Source organism: Adiantum capillus-veneris, chromosome 21, assembly GCF_014529385.1.
Source record: "Adiantum capillus-veneris isolate H3 chromosome 21, ASM1452938v2, whole genome shotgun sequence".
Taxonomy (NCBI): Eukaryota; Viridiplantae; Streptophyta; class Polypodiopsida; order Polypodiales; family Pteridaceae; genus Adiantum; species Adiantum capillus-veneris.
Window position 1 is genome coordinate 61,624,799 of NC_140951.1, and position 8,923 is coordinate 61,633,721.

Below are 8,923 nucleotides of genomic sequence, written 5' to 3' on the forward strand. Positions count from 1 at the left end.
GAAAACTGCCCGAAAAGAGGAGAAACGAAGCGGGAACAGCACGTGCTATATAGCACAAACCGTAGAAGACTGTAAGGCACTTGTTATGCAGAAAATGGCACTGACAAAGATTCTGCACAAAATGATGAAATAGCTTGATTACTGCCTGTAGTGGAAACGGAGGTTGAAATGAGCTTGAATCAAAAATCTGAGCAGACTAAGCTCTACGAGGTTACCCGAAATATTTGTCAACCTGCGAACGTTTGCCAAAGCTCACTAAAATCGGAGAAAAATGAGCAGGCGTGTGCTGGAGCTACTGGCGACTAAGTCCGAGAAGATTCAACCTACTCTGATACCAATTGTTGGAATTAGGGTTGCAGAGAAACGCACACAGCTTGGAGAAAACCTCCTAAAGAGGGAAAAAATGCCCCGACGGTCCTAGTGTGTTCACACACATCACTACCACACGTATATGGTAACATATGGTGCATGTTTAAGCAGTTCTACTTCTAGTATTGTTTTGCTTACTTCTGAGCAGGCACGTTTGTTACTCCACACATTTGCTCATCACAAACAACAAAATAAGTATGGGATAGAATAGCTTCTTTGTATGCATGTCCTAATTCACCAAAATTTGCTTACTTATGTAAGGAGTTAGAGTCCAAGGTTATGCATGAAGAAAACGATATGGTTGTATTTCTTGCAAAGTTTAAAATTCTCAATGAATAGTTAATTGCCATTTGTGAGGTCATTCCCAGTACTCTTGTGCAGAAAGTTCTTAATGCTTTCTTAGATTCTTATGGTACTTTTGTCTCCACCTTTAGTCTTGTAACAAAGAATCGATCAAATGATGTGAAGTATGATGGTCTTGTCTCTATATCACCACACGAGGTCATGTTATACACCCATAACTTTGCCACGATCGAGGGAGGAGGAGGTAAGGAGCTCAGGTTATACCACCCAACCATAGAGGGCTATAGAGTGCACCATGCACGTCACTATGCAAAGATAACACCTCAAACCCTGGTTGTGTGGTGGTGGCGTACATGTCCCCCTTGTAATTTTCCTTGCATAGTATAGCGCACCATGCACTACATTATGCAAGGATAACACCTCAAACCTTGGTTGTGTAGCGGTGGCATACTTGTCCCCTTGTAACTTTCCTTTTACCTTCTCTTTTTGCTATGTAGTTGAGGAATTCCATTTCTTGTATAGTTGCCATAGAGGCTATACTCTACCCCATGGTAGTGATGCAATGCATCATAACTCGTCATGAACATTAGACTACTATGGCCTTCACAATAATTTCATGAAAGTATGCATTACCTTTATCTCTATTCATCAGCCACATCTACAAGTAGGCCATGTAGCATATAATTAAGATCAAACACCACTCAAGATGAAGATTTTTTCATTATTGCTGGTGGGTAGATGTGTTAAGAAGATAACTTAATGTGTTTTCTCCTCTCTTTCAACAATATTTTTTATCGTTAAAAAGAAAGTATCCCTTGCATCTATGTGCTAGTGCCAAACCTACAGGATTAAAATCTTTGACCAAGCTAAACTATAGACCTTAAGGGTTGCGAGGGTTTGGAGTTCTGCGTCTAGGCATCGGTCAATCAACTTGCGAGAAGCCGAAGCAGGGAGGCTTTAAGGGCTTGTTGTGGCAAAGAGTGGCCGGTGTCTAGGCGCAGCAGCAGGGCTGGTGGCGGATCGAGGAAATGGCGGAGATGCCAGAGGGACAAGGGTCTGCTCCAATGGGGGCCACCTGGCTGTGCCTTCCCTCGTGTATGCCTTGATTCCATCTCCCATTGCAGTTTGGTGTCCTGGGTAGGGGTCGGCTCGTGGCAGGAGGTGTCTCCCTTGGTGGCAACAGGACACACCGTATGAAGGGGTGTGGCCTCCCTAAGGCCTGTTAGAAATCTGGTTTTGGCTGATGGTTCTGCGGGTAATCCGTCTCTTGGGTTATCCTCTACGACTCTATTTTTGGTTGGCTTTGCCTTGTTCGGGTGATGGCATGGCTTCCCCTCGTGACAACAGGAGGGGCTATGGTGGCATCTACTCTCCTTGGTCTAATACGATGGTGATGGAGGCTTGGACTCCCCCCATAAGTGGCAAGTAAGCTTGTTCTCTTGTTTGATGTTGTAGGGTAATGGGCCCTTGTAAAGCCCTGAGGTGGTTTTTGTTGGATGTATAAGGTGTGACATGAGTTGGTTGTATCTAACTGTCTGGGTTCTTGTGGTTCTAGTTGACACCATGGTTGGGTATGTAATTTTTTGGTTTTAATATATTCCACTCAGAAATTGTGAGTTTTGAAAAAAAAAAACTCTTTGACCAAGCTAAGCATAGGACCATGTTAATTTCTTGTATCCTTTCAAGAAACTTCATGATTGTGAGATGTTCCTAGTGTCTACATAGTATCCTTTCAAGAAACTTCACGATTGTGGGATGTTACTAGTGTTTACATTAATAGACATGGATAAAAGTTTTATGCATTATAAGTGTGGTTTTGCATGTATCTGTGGTTACATATGCATGAGCCATCCAGACAGTGATACCTACTAGAAGAGTATCCATACTACTATCACCATCCAGACAATGAGATAGCTTGCTATACGAAGGTATAAATTTTGACATAGCTTACTACTAAATCTATACGTTTCCCTAAGAATCCATGTAATTATTACATCTAATGCATGTAGAATGGTCTCATTGTGGTACCTTATGAAGGTCTTTTATAATACAAAATGTTAGTTCTCCACCTAACAACATCAACTATGGGCACTCCAAACTAGAGGAACAAGGCTTGGCCTCTCCGCCCAACCTTAGACTGAATGATGAGAATAACTCTCACCTTTGGGCTATATGTAATAGCCTACCTACTTACACTAGCCCAGTTGCCTGCACACTTTGTCATGGGTGCCCAAGCATGCATGCCACTGCACACCTACAAATGGGGTTGATGCCTGGTCAAGCCTCTAGTAGCACTATCAACTACGTAACATTACCCTCCCCCCAAAGAATATTTTTCATTCTCGAAGACGAACTCGGAAAATCTTTTTGTAATAGCACTATGATGTTCCCAAGTAGATGCATTCTTGTCTCTGCCCTTCCACTTTACTAGAACCTCTTTGTAAACCATGTGTCTAATAGGAAAATCCATAAATCCAGGGAATTTTTCAAGTTCATGTGAAACTACTAGTGGGTCTATAAGCTCCAGCTGCATAATAAGAGAAACAATGTTCTCCTATGGACGAAGGGACTCCTTCGACTTGCTAAATTGGAACATAGGATGCACTTGACAGCTCTCTGAAAACTCAAGTATGTAAGCTAAGTCCCCAATCTTCTTAAGGATTTTGAAATGTCCACAATACCATGATAAAATTTTAGCTCACTTTCCTATTTTCATGGTGTGTGACTGTGTAGGAACCCTTAAGAAAGCAAATTCACCTTCTTCAAAGGTGATAGGTAGCTATGCTTAATTGGTGCATGCTTGACTCTTTAGATCCATGTGTGTGTGTGTTTATAGTGTGATTAATTGAGATTAGTTAGAATTGGGCGCCATTTCATCTTGTGTGTGAGATTGTGAAGTGAGGAGAAGTGGGTCATGATGACCTATCATTTGCATAGCTTCTCCATTTGCCATTGCTCACCTCATAGAGTTTGCCTCTTCTTGTGTGTGTGTGTATGTAGGAACCCTTAAGAAAGCAAACTCACCTTCTTTAAAGGTGATAGGTAGCTATGCTTAATTGGTGCATGCTTGACTCTTTAGATCCATGTGTGTGTTTATAGTGTGATTAATTGAGATTAGTTAGAATTGTGCACCATTTCATCTTGTGCGTGAGATTGTGTCTAATAGAAGCGAGGAGAAGTGGGTCAGGATGACCTAGCATTTGCATAGCTTCTCCATTTGCCATTGCTCATCTCATAGAGTTTGCCTCTTGTTGTGTGTGTGTGTGTGTGTGTGTGTGTATGATTAACTCGCTACTTGACTAGACAAACATCTCATGTCATATGGTATTTCCAACATTATATTGTAAACCAAATCTACACAAAGCTCTAAAGTTGGTTTTAATGTCGAGAAACTCGTTTGGAGAATGCACAAGAATAGTTTATACTTGTATCATCATCAACCTTTGAAAGGGGTTTCTCACATTGTCACAACTACATACTTGCATGGAGATGTGACCTTGGTTAAATATCTAATAATAAAAGCCCTATAACTTTAGAGTTCTAGTGTTTCAAAGCACAAACAAGTGGATACATAATGAAGAATGGATCTAGATCAATCAACAAGATGTAAAGCCCAAAGTGATAAACTCATGATAGTAGATTAACCAAGGATGATCCTACACAATTGGTCACAACCAAAGGGACCGAAGTTCATGTCAAAAAGTCAAAGTTAGAACCCATGTCAAAGCTACAAAATGGGAATCCAATCCCTTATGGAGACAAAAGAGTGAAAAGTGTGTAGTCAGCCAAGGATAAATTTTAGCATAAGAGCTAGTCATCGGCAATGATTTGGGCAAACAATTTGTAATCATTTTGAGTACTCAAGAAATCTCTAAGTAAATATGTGTAAGATTGCACCCAGTGCCCTGTGTTCCTCTTCTCCTTTGTCACCTCTCCTCTCTCCGTGCATGTGTAGCACTTCGCTCTAGGAGGTGCATCTACACGTGCTCTCCTGCTCTCTTTCCTTTTCTATCTCTCTCATATCATGTATTGTTCTCGATTGTGTGTATGTGTGATTTTCCAAGTAGGTAGATCTATTGATTTATTGCTTTTAGCTTGTATTTTGCAAGCAGGTCACACTCTCGTCTATGGTATTAGTATCAAAGCTTTGCCTACGTTGCTGAAAATACAAGCATAGTTATGGAGAACTTGAATTAGGACAAGAAATATAGTAGAACTAAGTCTTTTATATTTTCTATGCCGATTTGCTCTCTTTTTATTTTCTTTCTTGCTTGGTATGATCTATCCTTGTAGATCAATCTAAACAAAATTGCATGTTTATCTTCTCTTAGAGTAGAAATAGTGGGAGATTTGTATAATAATAGGAGTTTTGTATAGGGATAAAGGAGAACAAAAAAACTAATTTGATTAGAATTTAGTTAAAGTGGATTAGCAAGGAGTGAAGAATCTGGCTTATTACAAAAAGATAGTTTGACGAAAAAAATTAAAAATAAGAAGGATAATTTTTTTCCCTCCAATCGTAGAAATTCAAACCCAAAGACTACTACCGAGGAGATCAATGCATTTTTAGCATAGCTTGGTAAACAGGTAGATATATCAAGAAGATGAGGTAGAAGAAGAAGAAGAATAGGAAAATTGTTGCCATCATGGAATGCAATTCCAAGTGACCTACAAGATCCATCCAAGTTTGCAGAAGATGGGACAAAAGCGTTCATAGCATAAGGGTAATCCCACAAGAACCTCCTAAGTGATAATCCACAAGGCCCTTGGTAACCTGAAGAAGAAGAACCTCTTAAGTGATAATCCACAAGGCCCTTCGTAACTCAAAGGAAGAAACATTCAATTTAGCATCAAAGAGAACTATCCCAAGAGACCTCATAGATCAATTCGATGATAAGACATCTGAGGAGGTGCAGATGTGAAAGTTTTTATTTTCCCTTTTTTGCCATGGGACATAACCCTAAAAGACCTTAAAGGTCTCAAATTTTTTAATTAAAAAATACTCACACGAGCTTGCTCTACAGTCATCGCCGCCAGTAGCCTTATTTTGCATGTGGTAGAGATATTGGTGACCCAAGATGGAAAGTCCAACCAGCACCCCCCACAGCATGCATGGCGGCTCACAAACTCCCTCTTACCATCACTTCCTTACATGCGACCTGAGCACCAAGCCATGCACACCCATAGTCGTTGAACTCTATCCTCCTTTCTACCAACTTCTCTTCGGCTCCAGTGCCTACCCAATGCCGGTGGTGTTGGGGTAAAGGCATTATGCCTCTGCCCGCGGCTGCACGATTGGTCAACCACCCATTGACCTTTTCCTTACTCTTATTATACCTAAAAGAATAAGGAGTTCCTCTCATTCTTGAGGCTTGTTCCACCCACACAAGCGTGCTCTCTTGCTTCTCCCTTTCCCTGCACACATTGCACTACACCGTGAACACACACATCCGCACACTAGCACGCTTTCATCTGGTATTAGAGCCGTGGTGGTGATTGCGGTGGGTTATAGTGCTCCCTCAATGGCGAGGGAGGTTAGTGCTTGGTGGCATCAGATCAGAGGTAGCTTGGCCCGGATTCGGCAAGGAGAAGGCATATCTAAAGCTTTACGTAGCTCAAAGCTCTGATGTGTGCAGCCCCCTTGCATCCTTCAATGGAATCTTGAGGGAGATCTTAGAATCTCTGCACAAATTGGGAGTGTGTAGAGAATCAAACGTGTGTAGAATCGAGATTTGTAAGCACAGAGCTTGAGAGCAAGTAGGAAATCAAAATGCTGCAATAAGAGGGAAGCCTTGCAAATGGAATCGAGAGCTGTGAGCATTGGTAGCAATTAGTGAGCAAGTGAAATTGAAAGCAAGGGAAAGAATGAATGGAGTAGCTTGAATGCTAACAAGCAAATCATGACAGCTCATAATTGACTTTGGAGCTTACAAAGAAGGTAAGGGAAATTGAAGCAGTAAAAGGCATTGCAAATTGGAGTGTGTTAAGGCTTGCCATAATGAGCCAATCGAGCATTGAGCGTGGGATTGATGCAAGTCGAGTAAAGTTGAGCATGGAGCTAGAAACAGACAGCCAACAACAACATTGCTTCTAACTCATCATTAGCACTGGCCACATGCTGTTGAAGATAGCGCTAGCAAGCAATAGCTTTGGGTGTGTGTAGTAGTGTGATACTCTCTCTCTCTCTCTCTCTCTCTCTCTCTCTCTCTCTCTCTCCTTAGCAATGAGAGTAGTTTGCAAAAGGGGACTCACAAGCAGCAATCATGCTACAAACCGAAATTGAGCAAAGCTTGAGGTTTTGGAATTGCTTAGCATTGGCAATTATGCCTTCTGAAGGAGAAATGGAAGAGCTTCGTGCTACTACAAAGTGTAGAGTGGGAGAGAGAAGAACAAAGAAGTTGCAAAGCAATATTTTTTTGTTGAAGAAATGTGTGCAAGAGTGTGTTCCCACACATACACATTGGCATAGAGCATCAAAAAGGGGATTCATAGCGGTTTGAAAAATTGGCCAAGGTCAAGCACCACATGATGAAAAATGGCTCACGCAAGTGGTTAGCGCACGGGCAAATAAGCCCGAGCATCGCCTGACATCAGCTCGACACTCTCTGACGACATTGGCATAGAGCAAGGGAGGGAGAAAGAGCACATCCGCTCTCCTCCGGTGTGCATATGAATTTGACCATCACACCCTCGACTTTCGACCATTTTTCTTGGCTTGAACATTAGGCTTAACATCGATTAGGCAGCTACATCATTGACACTTATGTATGGCAATGAAAGTCGGCATCGAGCATTTTCTCGCCTTCAACATAGCAAGAGTGAGAGAGACCGGTATTGGCTCTCCTCTAGCCCACATTCAGAGCGGCTTGGTGCCGTAGTGTCTCCTTGGTGACCCTTCCCGTTCTCAATTTGGCGTTTTGGATTCATTGATTCTCCACTTTCCACCTTTGACGACCACACATACCGACACATACGGCTCTGGCGGATCATTTCAGAGCAATTTTCCCTTGAGCACGCTCGGCTCTTCGATAGCGTTTACGGCCACAGGTTGTTGGTTATACTATATGTTTGGTTTTTGATCAACGTGTTTTTCGATCGACAAGGTAGGTGTGCCAAGTTCCAAGCGTTTTGCTTACAAGTTGCACATACTTTCCATTGTAGATTATGCAGCACATATAGTGCTCATGCATGACTGTGTGGGTCATTTCAAAGAGATTGTTAGCACCATAGTTTCATGCTATGTATGCATATGTGGATACAACTGCAGGTAGCAGATTCATAGGTTTACAAAATTCTTACATAAGTGCAATCATCCATAGAGCCACTTGTTCAAGAGTGAGCTGGCTTGCCAGGGTTTTGGCAGTTTTATGTATACCATTTGTGGATCTGTTTACTAAGATACCGAGTGTCTATTCATGCTTTATGTGGTTTTGGTGAGGTTTTTTAGTTTTTACTCAGTTTTTAGGGGAAACTCTGTCGGATTTTTCCCAGATTCTCGTCATGTTTTGTGTGTATCTCCACTTTACTCTGATGGTTTAGTGGTCAAGTCTTACTCCCACTTTGACAGGTTTTGTCAGCTTGGACATAGTTTAGTGTTCTTGCATCCACTCTTGCAGGAGTGAGAGTTGTATATACTTGTGTGGCTACAATACATGTAGTCATAGGCTTTAGAAGTTTTTTTGTAAATTTTTGCAGGCAGTTTCCTTGTGGGATGCGTTTTGAGCGTGTTTGTTCACTACTTGCATATATGGTTATGCGTTTTACACTCGATTGAGTTGTTTGTCCCAGGATTGGCTCACTTGGTTCAGTTACATTGCTTATGCCTGCAGATTGCAGATTGTAGACTTGTTTTATGCATATGCGAGCATCAGTTTTCATGCAATTGATCATGTTTTTTGTGATTGTGTAATGGTTGAGTGATGTCCCACTTTGTTTCTAGTTTGTGGTTGCGATTTTGCTTGCGGTTTTGCTCAAGTTGTTACAGGGGAAACTCTGTCACTTTCCTCCTAGGTTTTCTCGCCATAATTTTGGATCCTTGACATCCATGTAGTTTTGACATTATAGGTGCAGGAGATGTTCATTTGTCATCACCTAGTGGCTATGACGTGCACTATGTTCCTCAACCGAGACAAAGTTTGATCTTAGTGAAACAGTTAGCAGATTGTGGGTGTCAAACACTACTTAGAGAGCAGTCTTTCCATATGCATTACTGATCACTAGTGATTTCCAGGGGAGCGCGCAATGGCTTGAT